Source organism: Sphaerodactylus townsendi, linkage group LG03 (genome assembly GCF_021028975.2).
Source record: "Sphaerodactylus townsendi isolate TG3544 linkage group LG03, MPM_Stown_v2.3, whole genome shotgun sequence".
Taxonomy (NCBI): Eukaryota; Metazoa; Chordata; class Lepidosauria; order Squamata; family Sphaerodactylidae; genus Sphaerodactylus; species Sphaerodactylus townsendi.
Window position 1 is genome coordinate 3228359 of NC_059427.1, and position 21871 is coordinate 3250229.

A 21871-nucleotide genomic window follows, 5' to 3' on the forward strand; every position below is an offset into this window, starting at 1 on the left:
CCCACCCCCCCCCCCCCCCACCCCCCCCCCCCCCCACCCCCCCCCCCCCCCACCCCCCCCCCCCCCCACCCCCCCCCCCCCCCACCCCCCCCCCCCCCCACCCCCCCCCCCCCCCACCCCCCCCCCCCCCCACCCCCCCCCCCCCCCACCCCCCCCCCCCCCCACCCCCCCCCCCCCCCACCCCCCCCCCCCCCCACCCCCCCCCCCCCCCACCCCCCCCCCCCCCCACCCCCCCCCCCCCCCACCCCCCCCCCCCCCCACCCCCCCCCCCCCCCACCCCCCCCCCCCCCCACCCCCCCCCCCCCCCACCCCCCCCCCCCCCCACCCCCCCCCCCCCCCACCCCCCCCCCCCCCCACCCCCCCCCCCCCCCACCCCCCCCCCCCCCCACCCCCCCCCCCCCCCACCCCCCCCCCCCCCCACCCCCCCCCCCCCCCACCCCCCCCCCCCCCCACCCCCCCCCCCCCCCACCCCCCCCCCCCCCCACCCCCCCCCCCCCCCACCCCCCCCCCCCCCCACCCCCCCCCCCCCCCACCCCCCCCCCCCCCCACCCCCCCCCCCCCCCACCCCCCCCCCCCCCCACCCCCCCCCCCCCCCACCCCCCCCCCCCCCCACCCCCCCCCCCCCCCACCCCCCCCCCCCCCCACCCCCCCCCCCCCCCACCCCCCCCCCCCCCCACCCCCCCCCCCCCCCACCCCCCCCCCCCCCCACCCCCCCCCCCCCCCACCCCCCCCCCCCCCCACCCCCCCCCCCCCCCACCCCCCCCCCCCCCCACCCCCCCCCCCCCCCACCCCCCCCCCCCCCCACCCCCCCCCCCCCCCACCCCCCCCCCCCCCCACCCCCCCCCCCCCCCACCCCCCCCCCCCCCCACCCCCCCCCCCCCCCACCCCCCCCCCCCCCCACCCCCCCCCCCCCCCACCCCCCCCCCCCCCCACCCCCCCCCCCCCCCACCCCCCCCCCCCCCCACCCCCCCCCCCCCCCACCCCCCCCCCCCCCCACCCCCCCCCCCCCCCACCCCCCCCCCCCCCCACCCCCCCCCCCCCCCACCCCCCCCCCCCCCCACCCCCCCCCCCCCCCACCCCCCCCCCCCCCCACCCCCCCCCCCCCCCACCCCCCCCCCCCCCCACCCCCCCCCCCCCCCACCCCCCCCCCCCCCCACCCCCCCCCCCCCCCACCCCCCCCCCCCCCCACCCCCCCCCCCCCCCACCCCCCCCCCCCCCCACCCCCCCCCCCCCCCACCCCCCCCCCCCCCCACCCCCCCCCCCCCCCACCCCCCCCCCCCCCCACCCCCCCCCCCCCCCACCCCCCCCCCCCCCCACCCCCCCCCCCCCCCACCCCCCCCCCCCCCCACCCCCCCCCCCCCCCACCCCCCCCCCCCCCCACCCCCCCCCCCCCCCACCCCCCCCCCCCCCCACCCCCCCCCCCCCCCACCCCCCCCCCCCCCCACCCCCCCCCCCCCCCACCCCCCCCCCCCCCCACCCCCCCCCCCCCCCACCCCCCCCCCCCCCCACCCCCCCCCCCCCCCACCCCCCCCCCCCCCCACCCCCCCCCCCCCCCACCCCCCCCCCCCCCCACCCCCCCCCCCCCCCACCCCCCCCCCCCCCCACCCCCCCCCCCCCCCACCCCCCCCCCCCCCCACCCCCCCCCCCCCCCACCCCCCCCCCCCCCCACCCCCCCCCCCCCCCACCCCCCCCCCCCCCCACCCCCCCCCCCCCCCACCCCCCCCCCCCCCCACCCCCCCCCCCCCCCACCCCCCCCCCCCCCCACCCCCCCCCCCCCCCACCCCCCCCCCCCCCCACCCCCCCCCCCCCCCACCCCCCCCCCCCCCCACCCCCCCCCCCCCCCACCCCCCCCCCCCCCCACCCCCCCCCCCCCCCACCCCCCCCCCCCCCCACCCCCCCCCCCCCCCACCCCCCCCCCCCCCCACCCCCCCCCCCCCCCACCCCCCCCCCCCCCCACCCCCCCCCCCCCCCACCCCCCCCCCCCCCCACCCCCCCCCCCCCCCACCCCCCCCCCCCCCCACCCCCCCCCCCCCCCACCCCCCCCCCCCCCCACCCCCCCCCCCCCCCACCCCCCCCCCCCCCCACCCCCCCCCCCCCCCACCCCCCCCCCCCCCCACCCCCCCCCCCCCCCACCCCCCCCCCCCCCCACCCCCCCCCCCCCCCACCCCCCCCCCCCCCCACCCCCCCCCCCCCCCACCCCCCCCCCCCCCCACCCCCCCCCCCCCCCACCCCCCCCCCCCCCCACCCCCCCCCCCCCCCACCCCCCCCCCCCCCCACCCCCCCCCCCCCCCACCCCCCCCCCCCCCCACCCCCCCCCCCCCCCACCCCCCCCCCCCCCCACCCCCCCCCCCCCCCACCCCCCCCCCCCCCCACCCCCCCCCCCCCCCACCCCCCCCCCCCCCCACCCCCCCCCCCCCCCACCCCCCCCCCCCCCCACCCCCCCCCCCCCCCACCCCCCCCCCCCCCCACCCCCCCCCCCCCCCACCCCCCCCCCCCCCCACCCCCCCCCCCCCCCACCCCCCCCCCCCCCCACCCCCCCCCCCCCCCACCCCCCCCCCCCCCCACCCCCCCCCCCCCCCACCCCCCCCCCCCCCCACCCCCCCCCCCCCCCACCCCCCCCCCCCCCCACCCCCCCCCCCCCCCACCCCCCCCCCCCCCCACCCCCCCCCCCCCCCACCCCCCCCCCCCCCCACCCCCCCCCCCCCCCACCCCCCCCCCCCCCCACCCCCCCCCCCCCCCACCCCCCCCCCCCCCCACCCCCCCCCCCCCCCACCCCCCCCCCCCCCCACCCCCCCCCCCCCCCACCCCCCCCCCCCCCCACCCCCCCCCCCCCCCACCCCCCCCCCCCCCCACCCCCCCCCCCCCCCACCCCCCCCCCCCCCCACCCCCCCCCCCCCCCACCCCCCCCCCCCCCCACCCCCCCCCCCCCCCACCCCCCCCCCCCCCCACCCCCCCCCCCCCCCACCCCCCCCCCCCCCCACCCCCCCCCCCCCCCACCCCCCCCCCCCCCCACCCCCCCCCCCCCCCACCCCCCCCCCCCCCCACCCCCCCCCCCCCCCACCCCCCCCCCCCCCCACCCCCCCCCCCCCCCACCCCCCCCCCCCCCCACCCCCCCCCCCCCCCACCCCCCCCCCCCCCCACCCCCCCCCCCCCCCACCCCCCCCCCCCCCCACCCCCCCCCCCCCCCACCCCCCCCCCCCCCCACCCCCCCCCCCCCCCACCCCCCCCCCCCCCCACCCCCCCCCCCCCCCACCCCCCCCCCCCCCCACCCCCCCCCCCCCCCACCCCCCCCCCCCCCCACCCCCCCCCCCCCCCACCCCCCCCCCCCCCCACCCCCCCCCCCCCCCACCCCCCCCCCCCCCCACCCCCCCCCCCCCCCACCCCCCCCCCCCCCCACCCCCCCCCCCCCCCACCCCCCCCCCCCCCCACCCCCCCCCCCCCCCACCCCCCCCCCCCCCCACCCCCCCCCCCCCCCACCCCCCCCCCCCCCCACCCCCCCCCCCCCCCACCCCCCCCCCCCCCCACCCCCCCCCCCCCCCACCCCCCCCCCCCCCCACCCCCCCCCCCCCCCACCCCCCCCCCCCCCCACCCCCCCCCCCCCCCACCCCCCCCCCCCCCCACCCCCCCCCCCCCCCACCCCCCCCCCCCCCCACCCCCCCCCCCCCCCACCCCCCCCCCCCCCCACCCCCCCCCCCCCCCACCCCCCCCCCCCCCCACCCCCCCCCCCCCCCACCCCCCCCCCCCCCCACCCCCCCCCCCCCCCACCCCCCCCCCCCCCCACCCCCCCCCCCCCCCACCCCCCCCCCCCCCCACCCCCCCCCCCCCCCACCCCCCCCCCCCCCCACCCCCCCCCCCCCCCACCCCCCCCCCCCCCCACCCCCCCCCCCCCCCACCCCCCCCCCCCCCCACCCCCCCCCCCCCCCACCCCCCCCCCCCCCCACCCCCCCCCCCCCCCACCCCCCCCCCCCCCCACCCCCCCCCCCCCCCACCCCCCCCCCCCCCCACCCCCCCCCCCCCCCACCCCCCCCCCCCCCCACCCCCCCCCCCCCCCACCCCCCCCCCCCCCCACCCCCCCCCCCCCCCACCCCCCCCCCCCCCCACCCCCCCCCCCCCCCACCCCCCCCCCCCCCCACCCCCCCCCCCCCCCACCCCCCCCCCCCCCCACCCCCCCCCCCCCCCACCCCCCCCCCCCCCCACCCCCCCCCCCCCCCACCCCCCCCCCCCCCCACCCCCCCCCCCCCCCACCCCCCCCCCCCCCCACCCCCCCCCCCCCCCACCCCCCCCCCCCCCCACCCCCCCCCCCCCCCACCCCCCCCCCCCCCCACCCCCCCCCCCCCCCACCCCCCCCCCCCCCCACCCCCCCCCCCCCCCACCCCCCCCCCCCCCCACCCCCCCCCCCCCCCACCCCCCCCCCCCCCCACCCCCCCCCCCCCCCACCCCCCCCCCCCCCCACCCCCCCCCCCCCCCACCCCCCCCCCCCCCCACCCCCCCCCCCCCCCACCCCCCCCCCCCCCCACCCCCCCCCCCCCCCACCCCCCCCCCCCCCCACCCCCCCCCCCCCCCACCCCCCCCCCCCCCCACCCCCCCCCCCCCCCACCCCCCCCCCCCCCCACCCCCCCCCCCCCCCACCCCCCCCCCCCCCCACCCCCCCCCCCCCCCACCCCCCCCCCCCCCCACCCCCCCCCCCCCCCACCCCCCCCCCCCCCCACCCCCCCCCCCCCCCACCCCCCCCCCCCCCCACCCCCCCCCCCCCCCACCCCCCCCCCCCCCCACCCCCCCCCCCCCCCACCCCCCCCCCCCCCCACCCCCCCCCCCCCCCACCCCCCCCCCCCCCCACCCCCCCCCCCCCCCACCCCCCCCCCCCCCCACCCCCCCCCCCCCCCACCCCCCCCCCCCCCCACCCCCCCCCCCCCCCACCCCCCCCCCCCCCCACCCCCCCCCCCCCCCACCCCCCCCCCCCCCCACCCCCCCCCCCCCCCACCCCCCCCCCCCCCCACCCCCCCCCCCCCCCACCCCCCCCCCCCCCCACCCCCCCCCCCCCCCACCCCCCCCCCCCCCCACCCCCCCCCCCCCCCACCCCCCCCCCCCCCCACCCCCCCCCCCCCCCACCCCCCCCCCCCCCCACCCCCCCCCCCCCCCACCCCCCCCCCCCCCCACCCCCCCCCCCCCCCACCCCCCCCCCCCCCCACCCCCCCCCCCCCCCACCCCCCCCCCCCCCCACCCCCCCCCCCCCCCACCCCCCCCCCCCCCCACCCCCCCCCCCCCCCACCCCCCCCCCCCCCCACCCCCCCCCCCCCCCACCCCCCCCCCCCCCCACCCCCCCCCCCCCCCACCCCCCCCCCCCCCCACCCCCCCCCCCCCCCACCCCCCCCCCCCCCCACCCCCCCCCCCCCCCACCCCCCCCCCCCCCCACCCCCCCCCCCCCCCACCCCCCCCCCCCCCCACCCCCCCCCCCCCCCACCCCCCCCCCCCCCCACCCCCCCCCCCCCCCACCCCCCCCCCCCCCCACCCCCCCCCCCCCCCACCCCCCCCCCCCCCCACCCCCCCCCCCCCCCACCCCCCCCCCCCCCCACCCCCCCCCCCCCCCACCCCCCCCCCCCCCCACCCCCCCCCCCCCCCACCCCCCCCCCCCCCCACCCCCCCCCCCCCCCACCCCCCCCCCCCCCCACCCCCCCCCCCCCCCACCCCCCCCCCCCCCCACCCCCCCCCCCCCCCACCCCCCCCCCCCCCCACCCCCCCCCCCCCCCACCCCCCCCCCCCCCCACCCCCCCCCCCCCCCACCCCCCCCCCCCCCCACCCCCCCCCCCCCCCACCCCCCCCCCCCCCCACCCCCCCCCCCCCCCACCCCCCCCCCCCCCCACCCCCCCCCCCCCCCACCCCCCCCCCCCCCCACCCCCCCCCCCCCCCACCCCCCCCCCCCCCCACCCCCCCCCCCCCCCACCCCCCCCCCCCCCCACCCCCCCCCCCCCCCACCCCCCCCCCCCCCCACCCCCCCCCCCCCCCACCCCCCCCCCCCCCCACCCCCCCCCCCCCCCACCCCCCCCCCCCCCCACCCCCCCCCCCCCCCACCCCCCCCCCCCCCCACCCCCCCCCCCCCCCACCCCCCCCCCCCCCCACCCCCCCCCCCCCCCACCCCCCCCCCCCCCCACCCCCCCCCCCCCCCACCCCCCCCCCCCCCCACCCCCCCCCCCCCCCACCCCCCCCCCCCCCCACCCCCCCCCCCCCCCACCCCCCCCCCCCCCCACCCCCCCCCCCCCCCACCCCCCCCCCCCCCCACCCCCCCCCCCCCCCACCCCCCCCCCCCCCCACCCCCCCCCCCCCCCACCCCCCCCCCCCCCCACCCCCCCCCCCCCCCACCCCCCCCCCCCCCCACCCCCCCCCCCCCCCACCCCCCCCCCCCCCCACCCCCCCCCCCCCCCACCCCCCCCCCCCCCCACCCCCCCCCCCCCCCACCCCCCCCCCCCCCCACCCCCCCCCCCCCCCACCCCCCCCCCCCCCCACCCCCCCCCCCCCCCACCCCCCCCCCCCCCCACCCCCCCCCCCCCCCACCCCCCCCCCCCCCCACCCCCCCCCCCCCCCACCCCCCCCCCCCCCCACCCCCCCCCCCCCCCACCCCCCCCCCCCCCCACCCCCCCCCCCCCCCACCCCCCCCCCCCCCCACCCCCCCCCCCCCCCACCCCCCCCCCCCCCCACCCCCCCCCCCCCCCACCCCCCCCCCCCCCCACCCCCCCCCCCCCCCACCCCCCCCCCCCCCCACCCCCCCCCCCCCCCACCCCCCCCCCCCCCCACCCCCCCCCCCCCCCACCCCCCCCCCCCCCCACCCCCCCCCCCCCCCACCCCCCCCCCCCCCCACCCCCCCCCCCCCCCACCCCCCCCCCCCCCCACCCCCCCCCCCCCCCACCCCCCCCCCCCCCCACCCCCCCCCCCCCCCACCCCCCCCCCCCCCCACCCCCCCCCCCCCCCACCCCCCCCCCCCCCCACCCCCCCCCCCCCCCACCCCCCCCCCCCCCCACCCCCCCCCCCCCCCACCCCCCCCCCCCCCCACCCCCCCCCCCCCCCACCCCCCCCCCCCCCCACCCCCCCCCCCCCCCACCCCCCCCCCCCCCCACCCCCCCCCCCCCCCACCCCCCCCCCCCCCCACCCCCCCCCCCCCCCACCCCCCCCCCCCCCCACCCCCCCCCCCCCCCACCCCCCCCCCCCCCCACCCCCCCCCCCCCCCACCCCCCCCCCCCCCCACCCCCCCCCCCCCCCACCCCCCCCCCCCCCCACCCCCCCCCCCCCCCACCCCCCCCCCCCCCCACCCCCCCCCCCCCCCACCCCCCCCCCCCCCCACCCCCCCCCCCCCCCACCCCCCCCCCCCCCCACCCCCCCCCCCCCCCACCCCCCCCCCCCCCCACCCCCCCCCCCCCCCACCCCCCCCCCCCCCCACCCCCCCCCCCCCCCACCCCCCCCCCCCCCCACCCCCCCCCCCCCCCACCCCCCCCCCCCCCCACCCCCCCCCCCCCCCACCCCCCCCCCCCCCCACCCCCCCCCCCCCCCACCCCCCCCCCCCCCCACCCCCCCCCCCCCCCACCCCCCCCCCCCCCCACCCCCCCCCCCCCCCACCCCCCCCCCCCCCCACCCCCCCCCCCCCCCACCCCCCCCCCCCCCCACCCCCCCCCCCCCCCACCCCCCCCCCCCCCCACCCCCCCCCCCCCCCACCCCCCCCCCCCCCCACCCCCCCCCCCCCCCACCCCCCCCCCCCCCCACCCCCCCCCCCCCCCACCCCCCCCCCCCCCCACCCCCCCCCCCCCCCACCCCCCCCCCCCCCCACCCCCCCCCCCCCCCACCCCCCCCCCCCCCCACCCCCCCCCCCCCCCACCCCCCCCCCCCCCCACCCCCCCCCCCCCCCACCCCCCCCCCCCCCCACCCCCCCCCCCCCCCACCCCCCCCCCCCCCCACCCCCCCCCCCCCCCACCCCCCCCCCCCCCCACCCCCCCCCCCCCCCACCCCCCCCCCCCCCCACCCCCCCCCCCCCCCACCCCCCCCCCCCCCCACCCCCCCCCCCCCCCACCCCCCCCCCCCCCCACCCCCCCCCCCCCCCACCCCCCCCCCCCCCCACCCCCCCCCCCCCCCACCCCCCCCCCCCCCCACCCCCCCCCCCCCCCACCCCCCCCCCCCCCCACCCCCCCCCCCCCCCACCCCCCCCCCCCCCCACCCCCCCCCCCCCCCACCCCCCCCCCCCCCCACCCCCCCCCCCCCCCACCCCCCCCCCCCCCCACCCCCCCCCCCCCCCACCCCCCCCCCCCCCCACCCCCCCCCCCCCCCACCCCCCCCCCCCCCCACCCCCCCCCCCCCCCACCCCCCCCCCCCCCCACCCCCCCCCCCCCCCACCCCCCCCCCCCCCCACCCCCCCCCCCCCCCACCCCCCCCCCCCCCCACCCCCCCCCCCCCCCACCCCCCCCCCCCCCCACCCCCCCCCCCCCCCACCCCCCCCCCCCCCCACCCCCCCCCCCCCCCACCCCCCCCCCCCCCCACCCCCCCCCCCCCCCACCCCCCCCCCCCCCCACCCCCCCCCCCCCCCACCCCCCCCCCCCCCCACCCCCCCCCCCCCCCACCCCCCCCCCCCCCCACCCCCCCCCCCCCCCACCCCCCCCCCCCCCCACCCCCCCCCCCCCCCACCCCCCCCCCCCCCCACCCCCCCCCCCCCCCACCCCCCCCCCCCCCCACCCCCCCCCCCCCCCACCCCCCCCCCCCCCCACCCCCCCCCCCCCCCACCCCCCCCCCCCCCCACCCCCCCCCCCCCCCACCCCCCCCCCCCCCCACCCCCCCCCCCCCCCACCCCCCCCCCCCCCCACCCCCCCCCCCCCCCACCCCCCCCCCCCCCCACCCCCCCCCCCCCCCACCCCCCCCCCCCCCCACCCCCCCCCCCCCCCACCCCCCCCCCCCCCCACCCCCCCCCCCCCCCACCCCCCCCCCCCCCCACCCCCCCCCCCCCCCACCCCCCCCCCCCCCCACCCCCCCCCCCCCCCACCCCCCCCCCCCCCCACCCCCCCCCCCCCCCACCCCCCCCCCCCCCCACCCCCCCCCCCCCCCACCCCCCCCCCCCCCCACCCCCCCCCCCCCCCACCCCCCCCCCCCCCCACCCCCCCCCCCCCCCACCCCCCCCCCCCCCCACCCCCCCCCCCCCCCACCCCCCCCCCCCCCCACCCCCCCCCCCCCCCACCCCCCCCCCCCCCCACCCCCCCCCCCCCCCACCCCCCCCCCCCCCCACCCCCCCCCCCCCCCACCCCCCCCCCCCCCCACCCCCCCCCCCCCCCACCCCCCCCCCCCCCCACCCCCCCCCCCCCCCACCCCCCCCCCCCCCCACCCCCCCCCCCCCCCACCCCCCCCCCCCCCCACCCCCCCCCCCCCCCACCCCCCCCCCCCCCCACCCCCCCCCCCCCCCACCCCCCCCCCCCCCCACCCCCCCCCCCCCCCACCCCCCCCCCCCCCCACCCCCCCCCCCCCCCACCCCCCCCCCCCCCCACCCCCCCCCCCCCCCACCCCCCCCCCCCCCCACCCCCCCCCCCCCCCACCCCCCCCCCCCCCCACCCCCCCCCCCCCCCACCCCCCCCCCCCCCCACCCCCCCCCCCCCCCACCCCCCCCCCCCCCCACCCCCCCCCCCCCCCACCCCCCCCCCCCCCCACCCCCCCCCCCCCCCACCCCCCCCCCCCCCCACCCCCCCCCCCCCCCACCCCCCCCCCCCCCCACCCCCCCCCCCCCCCACCCCCCCCCCCCCCCACCCCCCCCCCCCCCCACCCCCCCCCCCCCCCACCCCCCCCCCCCCCCACCCCCCCCCCCCCCCACCCCCCCCCCCCCCCACCCCCCCCCCCCCCCACCCCCCCCCCCCCCCACCCCCCCCCCCCCCCACCCCCCCCCCCCCCCACCCCCCCCCCCCCCCACCCCCCCCCCCCCCCACCCCCCCCCCCCCCCACCCCCCCCCCCCCCCACCCCCCCCCCCCCCCACCCCCCCCCCCCCCCACCCCCCCCCCCCCCCACCCCCCCCCCCCCCCACCCCCCCCCCCCCCCACCCCCCCCCCCCCCCACCCCCCCCCCCCCCCACCCCCCCCCCCCCCCACCCCCCCCCCCCCCCACCCCCCCCCCCCCCCACCCCCCCCCCCCCCCACCCCCCCCCCCCCCCACCCCCCCCCCCCCCCACCCCCCCCCCCCCCCACCCCCCCCCCCCCCCACCCCCCCCCCCCCCCACCCCCCCCCCCCCCCACCCCCCCCCCCCCCCACCCCCCCCCCCCCCCACCCCCCCCCCCCCCCACCCCCCCCCCCCCCCACCCCCCCCCCCCCCCACCCCCCCCCCCCCCCACCCCCCCCCCCCCCCACCCCCCCCCCCCCCCACCCCCCCCCCCCCCCACCCCCCCCCCCCCCCACCCCCCCCCCCCCCCACCCCCCCCCCCCCCCACCCCCCCCCCCCCCCACCCCCCCCCCCCCCCACCCCCCCCCCCCCCCACCCCCCCCCCCCCCCACCCCCCCCCCCCCCCACCCCCCCCCCCCCCCACCCCCCCCCCCCCCCACCCCCCCCCCCCCCCACCCCCCCCCCCCCCCACCCCCCCCCCCCCCCACCCCCCCCCCCCCCCACCCCCCCCCCCCCCCACCCCCCCCCCCCCCCACCCCCCCCCCCCCCCACCCCCCCCCCCCCCCACCCCCCCCCCCCCCCACCCCCCCCCCCCCCCACCCCCCCCCCCCCCCACCCCCCCCCCCCCCCACCCCCCCCCCCCCCCACCCCCCCCCCCCCCCACCCCCCCCCCCCCCCACCCCCCCCCCCCCCCACCCCCCCCCCCCCCCACCCCCCCCCCCCCCCACCCCCCCCCCCCCCCACCCCCCCCCCCCCCCACCCCCCCCCCCCCCCACCCCCCCCCCCCCCCACCCCCCCCCCCCCCCACCCCCCCCCCCCCCCACCCCCCCCCCCCCCCACCCCCCCCCCCCCCCACCCCCCCCCCCCCCCACCCCCCCCCCCCCCCACCCCCCCCCCCCCCCACCCCCCCCCCCCCCCACCCCCCCCCCCCCCCACCCCCCCCCCCCCCCACCCCCCCCCCCCCCCACCCCCCCCCCCCCCCACCCCCCCCCCCCCCCACCCCCCCCCCCCCCCACCCCCCCCCCCCCCCACCCCCCCCCCCCCCCACCCCCCCCCCCCCCCACCCCCCCCCCCCCCCACCCCCCCCCCCCCCCACCCCCCCCCCCCCCCACCCCCCCCCCCCCCCACCCCCCCCCCCCCCCACCCCCCCCCCCCCCCACCCCCCCCCCCCCCCACCCCCCCCCCCCCCCACCCCCCCCCCCCCCCACCCCCCCCCCCCCCCACCCCCCCCCCCCCCCACCCCCCCCCCCCCCCACCCCCCCCCCCCCCCACCCCCCCCCCCCCCCACCCCCCCCCCCCCCCACCCCCCCCCCCCCCCACCCCCCCCCCCCCCCACCCCCCCCCCCCCCCACCCCCCCCCCCCCCCACCCCCCCCCCCCCCCACCCCCCCCCCCCCCCACCCCCCCCCCCCCCCACCCCCCCCCCCCCCCACCCCCCCCCCCCCCCACCCCCCCCCCCCCCCACCCCCCCCCCCCCCCACCCCCCCCCCCCCCCACCCCCCCCCCCCCCCACCCCCCCCCCCCCCCACCCCCCCCCCCCCCCACCCCCCCCCCCCCCCACCCCCCCCCCCCCCCACCCCCCCCCCCCCCCACCCCCCCCCCCCCCCACCCCCCCCCCCCCCCACCCCCCCCCCCCCCCACCCCCCCCCCCCCCCACCCCCCCCCCCCCCCACCCCCCCCCCCCCCCACCCCCCCCCCCCCCCACCCCCCCCCCCCCCCACCCCCCCCCCCCCCCACCCCCCCCCCCCCCCACCCCCCCCCCCCCCCACCCCCCCCCCCCCCCACCCCCCCCCCCCCCCACCCCCCCCCCCCCCCACCCCCCCCCCCCCCCACCCCCCCCCCCCCCCACCCCCCCCCCCCCCCACCCCCCCCCCCCCCCACCCCCCCCCCCCCCCACCCCCCCCCCCCCCCACCCCCCCCCCCCCCCACCCCCCCCCCCCCCCACCCCCCCCCCCCCCCACCCCCCCCCCCCCCCACCCCCCCCCCCCCCCACCCCCCCCCCCCCCCACCCCCCCCCCCCCCCACCCCCCCCCCCCCCCACCCCCCCCCCCCCCCACCCCCCCCCCCCCCCACCCCCCCCCCCCCCCACCCCCCCCCCCCCCCACCCCCCCCCCCCCCCACCCCCCCCCCCCCCCACCCCCCCCCCCCCCCACCCCCCCCCCCCCCCACCCCCCCCCCCCCCCACCCCCCCCCCCCCCCACCCCCCCCCCCCCCCACCCCCCCCCCCCCCCACCCCCCCCCCCCCCCACCCCCCCCCCCCCCCACCCCCCCCCCCCCCCACCCCCCCCCCCCCCCACCCCCCCCCCCCCCCACCCCCCCCCCCCCCCACCCCCCCCCCCCCCCACCCCCCCCCCCCCCCACCCCCCCCCCCCCCCACCCCCCCCCCCCCCCACCCCCCCCCCCCCCCACCCCCCCCCCCCCCCACCCCCCCCCCCCCCCACCCCCCCCCCCCCCCACCCCCCCCCCCCCCCACCCCCCCCCCCCCCCACCCCCCCCCCCCCCCACCCCCCCCCCCCCCCACCCCCCCCCCCCCCCACCCCCCCCCCCCCCCACCCCCCCCCCCCCCCACCCCCCCCCCCCCCCACCCCCCCCCCCCCCCACCCCCCCCCCCCCCCACCCCCCCCCCCCCCCACCCCCCCCCCCCCCCACCCCCCCCCCCCCCCACCCCCCCCCCCCCCCACCCCCCCCCCCCCCCACCCCCCCCCCCCCCCACCCCCCCCCCCCCCCACCCCCCCCCCCCCCCACCCCCCCCCCCCCCCACCCCCCCCCCCCCCCACCCCCCCCCCCCCCCACCCCCCCCCCCCCCCACCCCCCCCCCCCCCCACCCCCCCCCCCCCCCACCCCCCCCCCCCCCCACCCCCCCCCCCCCCCACCCCCCCCCCCCCCCACCCCCCCCCCCCCCCACCCCCCCCCCCCCCCACCCCCCCCCCCCCCCACCCCCCCCCCCCCCCACCCCCCCCCCCCCCCACCCCCCCCCCCCCCCACCCCCCCCCCCCCCCACCCCCCCCCCCCCCCACCCCCCCCCCCCCCCACCCCCCCCCCCCCCCACCCCCCCCCCCCCCCACCCCCCCCCCCCCCCACCCCCCCCCCCCCCCACCCCCCCCCCCCCCCACCCCCCCCCCCCCCCACCCCCCCCCCCCCCCACCCCCCCCCCCCCCCACCCCCCCCCCCCCCCACCCCCCCCCCCCCCCACCCCCCCCCCCCCCCACCCCCCCCCCCCCCCACCCCCCCCCCCCCCCACCCCCCCCCCCCCCCACCCCCCCCCCCCCCCACCCCCCCCCCCCCCCACCCCCCCCCCCCCCCACCCCCCCCCCCCCCCACCCCCCCCCCCCCCCACCCCCCCCCCCCCCCACCCCCCCCCCCCCCCACCCCCCCCCCCCCCCACCCCCCCCCCCCCCCACCCCCCCCCCCCCCCACCCCCCCCCCCCCCCACCCCCCCCCCCCCCCACCCCCCCCCCCCCCCACCCCCCCCCCCCCCCACCCCCCCCCCCCCCCACCCCCCCCCCCCCCCACCCCCCCCCCCCCCCACCCCCCCCCCCCCCCACCCCCCCCCCCCCCCACCCCCCCCCCCCCCCACCCCCCCCCCCCCCCACCCCCCCCCCCCCCCACCCCCCCCCCCCCCCACCCCCCCCCCCCCCCACCCCCCCCCCCCCCCACCCCCCCCCCCCCCCACCCCCCCCCCCCCCCACCCCCCCCCCCCCCCACCCCCCCCCCCCCCCACCCCCCCCCCCCCCCACCCCCCCCCCCCCCCACCCCCCCCCCCCCCCACCCCCCCCCCCCCCCACCCCCCCCCCCCCCCACCCCCCCCCCCCCCCACCCCCCCCCCCCCCCACCCCCCCCCCCCCCCACCCCCCCCCCCCCCCACCCCCCCCCCCCCCCACCCCCCCCCCCCCCCACCCCCCCCCCCCCCCACCCCCCCCCCCCCCCACCCCCCCCCCCCCCCACCCCCCCCCCCCCCCACCCCCCCCCCCCCCCACCCCCCCCCCCCCCCACCCCCCCCCCCCCCCACCCCCCCCCCCCCCCACCCCCCCCCCCCCCCACCCCCCCCCCCCCCCACCCCCCCCCCCCCCCACCCCCCCCCCCCCCCACCCCCCCCCCCCCCCACCCCCCCCCCCCCCCACCCCCCCCCCCCCCCACCCCCCCCCCCCCCCACCCCCCCCCCCCCCCACCCCCCCCCCCCCCCACCCCCCCCCCCCCCCACCCCCCCCCCCCCCCACCCCCCCCCCCCCCCACCCCCCCCCCCCCCCACCCCCCCCCCCCCCCACCCCCCCCCCCCCCCACCCCCCCCCCCCCCCACCCCCCCCCCCCCCCACCCCCCCCCCCCCCCACCCCCCCCCCCCCCCACCCCCCCCCCCCCCCACCCCCCCCCCCCCCCACCCCCCCCCCCCCCCACCCCCCCCCCCCCCCACCCCCCCCCCCCCCCACCCCCCCCCCCCCCCACCCCCCCCCCCCCCCACCCCCCCCCCCCCCCACCCCCCCCCCCCCCCACCCCCCCCCCCCCCCACCCCCCCCCCCCCCCACCCCCCCCCCCCCCCACCCCCCCCCCCCCCCACCCCCCCCCCCCCCCACCCCCCCCCCCCCCCACCCCCCCCCCCCCCCACCCCCCCCCCCCCCCACCCCCCCCCCCCCCCACCCCCCCCCCCCCCCACCCCCCCCCCCCCCCACCCCCCCCCCCCCCCACCCCCCCCCCCCCCCACCCCCCCCCCCCCCCACCCCCCCCCCCCCCCACCCCCCCCCCCCCCCACCCCCCCCCCCCCCCACCCCCCCCCCCCCCCACCCCCCCCCCCCCCCACCCCCCCCCCCCCCCACCCCCCCCCCCCCCCACCCCCCCCCCCCCCCACCCCCCCCCCCCCCCACCCCCCCCCCCCCCCACCCCCCCCCCCCCCCACCCCCCCCCCCCCCCACCCCCCCCCCCCCCCACCCCCCCCCCCCCCCACCCCCCCCCCCCCCCACCCCCCCCCCCCCCCACCCCCCCCCCCCCCCACCCCCCCCCCCCCCCACCCCCCCCCCCCCCCACCCCCCCCCCCCCCCACCCCCCCCCCCCCCCACCCCCCCCCCCCCCCACCCCCCCCCCCCCCCACCCCCCCCCCCCCCCACCCCCCCCCCCCCCCACCCCCCCCCCCCCCCACCCCCCCCCCCCCCCACCCCCCCCCCCCCCCACCCCCCCCCCCCCCCACCCCCCCCCCCCCCCACCCCCCCCCCCCCCCACCCCCCCCCCCCCCCACCCCCCCCCCCCCCCACCCCCCCCCCCCCCCACCCCCCCCCCCCCCCACCCCCCCCCCCCCCCACCCCCCCCCCCCCCCACCCCCCCCCCCCCCCACCCCCCCCCCCCCCCACCCCCCCCCCCCCCCACCCCCCCCCCCCCCCACCCCCCCCCCCCCCCACCCCCCCCCCCCCCCACCCCCCCCCCCCCCCACCCCCCCCCCCCCCCACCCCCCCCCCCCCCCACCCCCCCCCCCCCCCACCCCCCCCCCCCCCCACCCCCCCCCCCCCCCACCCCCCCCCCCCCCCACCCCCCCCCCCCCCCACCCCCCCCCCCCCCCACCCCCCCCCCCCCCCACCCCCCCCCCCCCCCACCCCCCCCCCCCCCCACCCCCCCCCCCCCCCACCCCCCCCCCCCCCCACCCCCCCCCCCCCCCACCCCCCCCCCCCCCCACCCCCCCCCCCCCCCACCCCCCCCCCCCCCCACCCCCCCCCCCCCCCACCCCCCCCCCCCCCCACCCCCCCCCCCCCCCACCCCCCCCCCCCCCCACCCCCCCCCCCCCCCACCCCCCCCCCCCCCCACCCCCCCCCCCCCCCACCCCCCCCCCCCCCCACCCCCCCCCCCCCCCACCCCCCCCCCCCCCCACCCCCCCCCCCCCCCACCCCCCCCCCCCCCCACCCCCCCCCCCCCCCACCCCCCCCCCCCCCCACCCCCCCCCCCCCCCACCCCCCCCCCCCCCCACCCCCCCCCCCCCCCACCCCCCCCCCCCCCCACCCCCCCCCCCCCCCACCCCCCCCCCCCCCCACCCCCCCCCCCCCCCACCCCCCCCCCCCCCCACCCCCCCCCCCCCCCACCCCCCCCCCCCCCCACCCCCCCCCCCCCCCACCCCCCCCCCCCCCCACCCCCCCCCCCCCCCACCCCCCCCCCCCCCCACCCCCCCCCCCCCCCACCCCCCCCCCCCCCCACCCCCCCCCCCCCCCACCCCCCCCCCCCCCCACCCCCCCCCCCCCCCACCCCCCCCCCCCCCCACCCCCCCCCCCCCCCACCCCCCCCCCCCCCCACCCCCCCCCCCCCCCACCCCCCCCCCCCCCCACCCCCCCCCCCCCCCACCCCCCCCCCCCCCCACCCCCCCCCCCCCCCACCCCCCCCCCCCCCCACCCCCCCCCCCCCCCACCCCCCCCCCCCCCCACCCCCCCCCCCCCCCACCCCCCCCCCCCCCCACCCCCCCCCCCCCCCACCCCCCCCCCCCCCCACCCCCCCCCCCCCCCACCCCCCCCCCCCCCCACCCCCCCCCCCCCCCACCCCCCCCCCCCCCCACCCCCCCCCCCCCCCACCCCCCCCCCCCCCCACCCCCCCCCCCCCCCACCCCCCCCCCCCCCCACCCCCCCCCCCCCCCACCCCCCCCCCCCCCCACCCCCCCCCCCCCCCACCCCCCCCCCCCCCCACCCCCCCCCCCCCCCACCCCCCCCCCCCCCCACCCCCCCCCCCCCCCACCCCCCCCCCCCCCCACCCCCCCCCCCCCCCACCCCCCCCCCCCCCCACCCCCCCCCCCCCCCACCCCCCCCCCCCCCCACCCCCCCCCCCCCCCACCCCCCCCCCCCCCCACCCCCCCCCCCCCCCACCCCCCCCCCCCCCCACCCCCCCCCCCCCCCACCCCCCCCCCCCCCCACCCCCCCCCCCCCCCACCCCCCCCCCCCCCCACCCCCCCCCCCCCCCACCCCCCCCCCCCCCCACCCCCCCCCCCCCCCACCCCCCCCCCCCCCCACCCCCCCCCCCCCCCACCCCCCCCCCCCCCCACCCCCCCCCCCCCCCACCCCCCCCCCCCCCCACCCCCCCCCCCCCCCACCCCCCCCCCCCCCCACCCCCCCCCCCCCCCACCCCCCCCCCCCCCCACCCCCCCCCCCCCCCACCCCCCCCCCCCCCCACCCCCCCCCCCCCCCACCCCCCCCCCCCCCCACCCCCCCCCCCCCCCACCCCCCCCCCCCCCCACCCCCCCCCCCCCCCACCCCCCCCCCCCCCCACCCCCCCCCCCCCCCACCCCCCCCCCCCCCCACCCCCCCCCCCCCCCACCCCCCCCCCCCCCCACCCCCCCCCCCCCCCACCCCCCCCCCCCCCCACCCCCCCCCCCCCCCACCCCCCCCCCCCCCCACCCCCCCCCCCCCCCACCCCCCCCCCCCCCCACCCCCCCCCCCCCCCACCCCCCCCCCCCCCCACCCCCCCCCCCCCCCACCCCCCCCCCCCCCCACCCCCCCCCCCCCCCACCCCCCCCCCCCCCCACCCCCCCCCCCCCCCACCCCCCCCCCCCCCCACCCCCCCCCCCCCCCACCCCCCCCCCCCCCCACCCCCCCCCCCCCCCACCCCCCCCCCCCCCCACCCCCCCCCCCCCCCACCCCCCCCCCCCCCCACCCCCCCCCCCCCCCACCCCCCCCCCCCCCCACCCCCCCCCCCCCCCACCCCCCCCCCCCCCCACCCCCCCCCCCCCCCACCCCCCCCCCCCCCCACCCCCCCCCCCCCCCACCCCCCCCCCCCCCCACCCCCCCCCCCCCCCACCCCCCCCCCCCCCCACCCCCCCCCCCCCCCACCCCCCCCCCCCCCCACCCCCCCCCCCCCCCACCCCCCCCCCCCCCCACCCCCCCCCCCCCCCACCCCCCCCCCCCCCCACCCCCCCCCCCCCCCACCCCCCCCCCCCCCCACCCCCCCCCCCCCCCACCCCCCCCCCCCCCCACCCCCCCCCCCCCCCACCCCCCCCCCCCCCCACCCCCCCCCCCCCCCACCCCCCCCCCCCCCCACCCCCCCCCCCCCCCACCCCCCCCCCCCCCCACCCCCCCCCCCCCCCACCCCCCCCCCCCCCCACCCCCCCCCCCCCCCACCCCCCCCCCCCCCCACCCCCCCCCCCCCCCACCCCCCCCCCCCCCCACCCCCCCCCCCCCCCACCCCCCCCCCCCCCCACCCCCCCCCCCCCCCACCCCCCCCCCCCCCCACCCCCCCCCCCCCCCACCCCCCCCCCCCCCCACCCCCCCCCCCCCCCACCCCCCCCCCCCCCCACCCCCCCCCCCCCCCACCCCCCCCCCCCCCCACCCCCCCCCCCCCCCACCCCCCCCCCCCCCCACCCCCCCCCCCCCCCACCCCCCCCCCCCCCCACCCCCCCCCCCCCCCACCCCCCCCCCCCCCCACCCCCCCCCCCCCCCACCCCCCCCCCCCCCCACCCCCCCCCCCCCCCACCCCCCCCCCCCCCCACCCCCCCCCCCCCCCACCCCCCCCCCCCCCCACCCCCCCCCCCCCCCACCCCCCCCCCCCCCCACCCCCCCCCCCCCCCACCCCCCCCCCCCCCCACCCCCCCCCCCCCCCACCCCCCCCCCCCCCCACCCCCCCCCCCCCCCACCCCCCCCCCCCCCCACCCCCCCCCCCCCCCACCCCCCCCCCCCCCCACCCCCCCCCCCCCCCACCCCCCCCCCCCCCCACCCCCCCCCCCCCCCACCCCCCCCCCCCCCCACCCCCCCCCCCCCCCACCCCCCCCCCCCCCCACCCCCCCCCCCCCCCACCCCCCCCCCCCCCCACCCCCCCCCCCCCCCACCCCCCCCCCCCCCCACCCCCCCCCCCCCCCACCCCCCCCCCCCCCCACCCCCCCCCCCCCCCACCCCCCCCCCCCCCCACCCCCCCCCCCCCCCACCCCCCCCCCCCCCCACCCCCCCCCCCCCCCACCCCCCCCCCCCCCCACCCCCCCCCCCCCCCACCCCCCCCCCCCCCCACCCCCCCCCCCCCCCACCCCCCCCCCCCCCCACCCCCCCCCCCCCCCACCCCCCCCCCCCCCCACCCCCCCCCCCCCCCACCCCCCCCCCCCCCCACCCCCCCCCCCCCCCACCCCCCCCCCCCCCCACCCCCCCCCCCCCCCACCCCCCCCCCCCCCCACCCCCCCCCCCCCCCACCCCCCCCCCCCCCCACCCCCCCCCCCCCCCACCCCCCCCCCCCCCCACCCCCCCCCCCCCCCACCCCCCCCCCCCCCCACCCCCCCCCCCCCCCACCCCCCCCCCCCCCCACCCCCCCCCCCCCCCACCCCCCCCCCCCCCCACCCCCCCCCCCCCCCACCCCCCCCCCCCCCCACCCCCCCCCCCCCCCACCCCCCCCCCCCCCCACCCCCCCCCCCCCCCACCCCCCCCCCCCCCCACCCCCCCCCCCCCCCACCCCCCCCCCCCCCCACCCCCCCCCCCCCCCACCCCCCCCCCCCCCCACCCCCCCCCCCCCCCACCCCCCCCCCCCCCCACCCCCCCCCCCCCCCACCCCCCCCCCCCCCCACCCCCCCCCCCCCCCACCCCCCCCCCCCCCCACCCCCCCCCCCCCCCACCCCCCCCCCCCCCCACCCCCCCCCCCCCCCACCCCCCCCCCCCCCCACCCCCCCCCCCCCCCACCCCCCCCCCCCCCCACCCCCCCCCCCCCCCACCCCCCCCCCCCCCCACCCCCCCCCCCCCCCACCCCCCCCCCCCCCCACCCCCCCCCCCCCCCACCCCCCCCCCCCCCCACCCCCCCCCCCCCCCACCCCCCCCCCCCCCCACCCCCCCCCCCCCCCACCCCCCCCCCCCCCCACCCCCCCCCCCCCCCACCCCCCCCCCCCCCCACCCCCCCCCCCCCCCACCCCCCCCCCCCCCCACCCCCCCCCCCCCCCACCCCCCCCCCCCCCCACCCCCCCCCCCCCCCACCCCCCCCCCCCCCCACCCCCCCCCCCCCCCACCCCCCCCCCCCCCCACCCCCCCCCCCCCCCACCCCCCCCCCCCCCCACCCCCCCCCCCCCCCACCCCCCCCCCCCCCCACCCCCCCCCCCCCCCACCCCCCCCCCCCCCCACCCCCCCCCCCCCCCACCCCCCCCCCCCCCCACCCCCCCCCCCCCCCACCCCCCCCCCCCCCCACCCCCCCCCCCCCCCACCCCCCCCCCCCCCCACCCCCCCCCCCCCCCACCCCCCCCCCCCCCCACCCCCCCCCCCCCCCACCCCCCCCCCCCCCCACCCCCCCCCCCCCCCACCCCCCCCCCCCCCCACCCCCCCCCCCCCCCACCCCCCCCCCCCCCCACCCCCCCCCCCCCCCACCCCCCCCCCCCCCCACCCCCCCCCCCCCCCACCCCCCCCCCCCCCCACCCCCCCCCCCCCCCACCCCCCCCCCCCCCCACCCCCCCCCCCCCCCACCCCCCCCCCCCCCCACCCCCCCCCCCCCCCACCCCCCCCCCCCCCCACCCCCCCCCCCCCCCACCCCCCCCCCCCCCCACCCCCCCCCCCCCCCACCCCCCCCCCCCCCCACCCCCCCCCCCCCCCACCCCCCCCCCCCCCCACCCCCCCCCCCCCCCACCCCCCCCCCCCCCCACCCCCCCCCCCCCCCACCCCCCCCCCCCCCCACCCCCCCCCCCCCCCACCCCCCCCCCCCCCCACCCCCCCCCCCCCCCACCCCCCCCCCCCCCCACCCCCCCCCCCCCCCACCCCCCCCCCCCCCCACCCCCCCCCCCCCCCACCCCCCCCCCCCCCCACACGCCCCCTCCCCCCCCACCCCCCACCCCCCCCACCCCCCACCCCCCCCCACCCCCCCCCACCCCCACCCCCCCCCCCCCCCACCCCCCCCCACCCCCTCCCCCCCCCCCCCACACCCCCCCCCCCCCACCCACCCCCACCCCCCCACCCTCCCCCCCCCCCCCCCCCCCCCCCCCCCCCACCCATACACAGCGTTATAACTTGCCAAGGTGCCTTCCCTCCTCAAAACTTGCCTTCCTGAGGCTTCCCCCCAAATCTCCAAGACTTCCCCAATCCAAATTCTTTTCCAGATCTCCAAATTCTTCGCGAACCTAGTTAGATGCCTGTGCACAGGAGAAGAAATGTCCTCTAAAAAGAATCTCTTGTTAATTTTCAGTCCCTCAGTTTTTGTTTCAATTGAGTTTTCATTCAGCCTTTCTTGTTTATTCATCAGTGCTGTGAAAACTGAATGGCAGCAAGCCCGTTCTTACGAATGGAATATATGGAATTTTACACTTTTCAACCTAATCAGAGATTCAAGGGCAAAATGTTTTCCAAAGGGGGTGCGATAGACTTTTGATATCTAATCTCTCGGGTGCCGATAAATGGATTTTCTTCAAGTTTCTTTAACATTGTAATTCCACAGTAGATCCCTGTGTGCATTTTAACTCTTCATAAAAAAGTAACAGGAAATGCATTTGCTCAAGGACTACTCAACAAGTGTACATATATTATGGAGGGATTCTTTTGCATCCAGTGACTCCATATCAGCTGCCTCCCTCCCCACTTTGTGACGCTCAGGATCCCTCCATGGAGGAGAGAAGGAGCATCAGCCGGGAGGGGAACGGGGTTCGAATCCTGCCTCCCCTTTGCAGGAAATCGGGGTGTAGCTGGCTGGGGAAACTGGTGCAGCTTCTGGCAGGGCGAAGCCAAGAGGAGAACGTCTTTTTATGCCCAGTGCAGAAAGTCAATCTAAGGGTTAAAGGGAAGGAGTCTGAATCCCTAGAGTGGCATCAACAGAGCAGATCACCTGGCTTGCCCAGTCCCTTCCGCCTCCATTTGTGCGGGAGG

General features: G+C 91.8%; 2 protein-coding genes across 2 annotated transcripts in view; one reads left to right on the plus strand and one right to left on the minus strand.

Moving 5' to 3' along the window:
- Nucleotides 1-21871, plus strand: part of TAP2 (transporter 2, ATP binding cassette subfamily B member) — a 1062867-nt gene that overhangs the window by 957763 nt on the left and 83233 nt on the right. The window lies entirely within an intron of this gene.
- LOC125428531 (zinc finger protein 708-like) overlaps nt 1-21871 on the minus strand; it is a 1111878-nt gene that overhangs the window by 789033 nt on the left and 300974 nt on the right. The gene's annotated exons all lie outside the window — the stretch shown is intronic.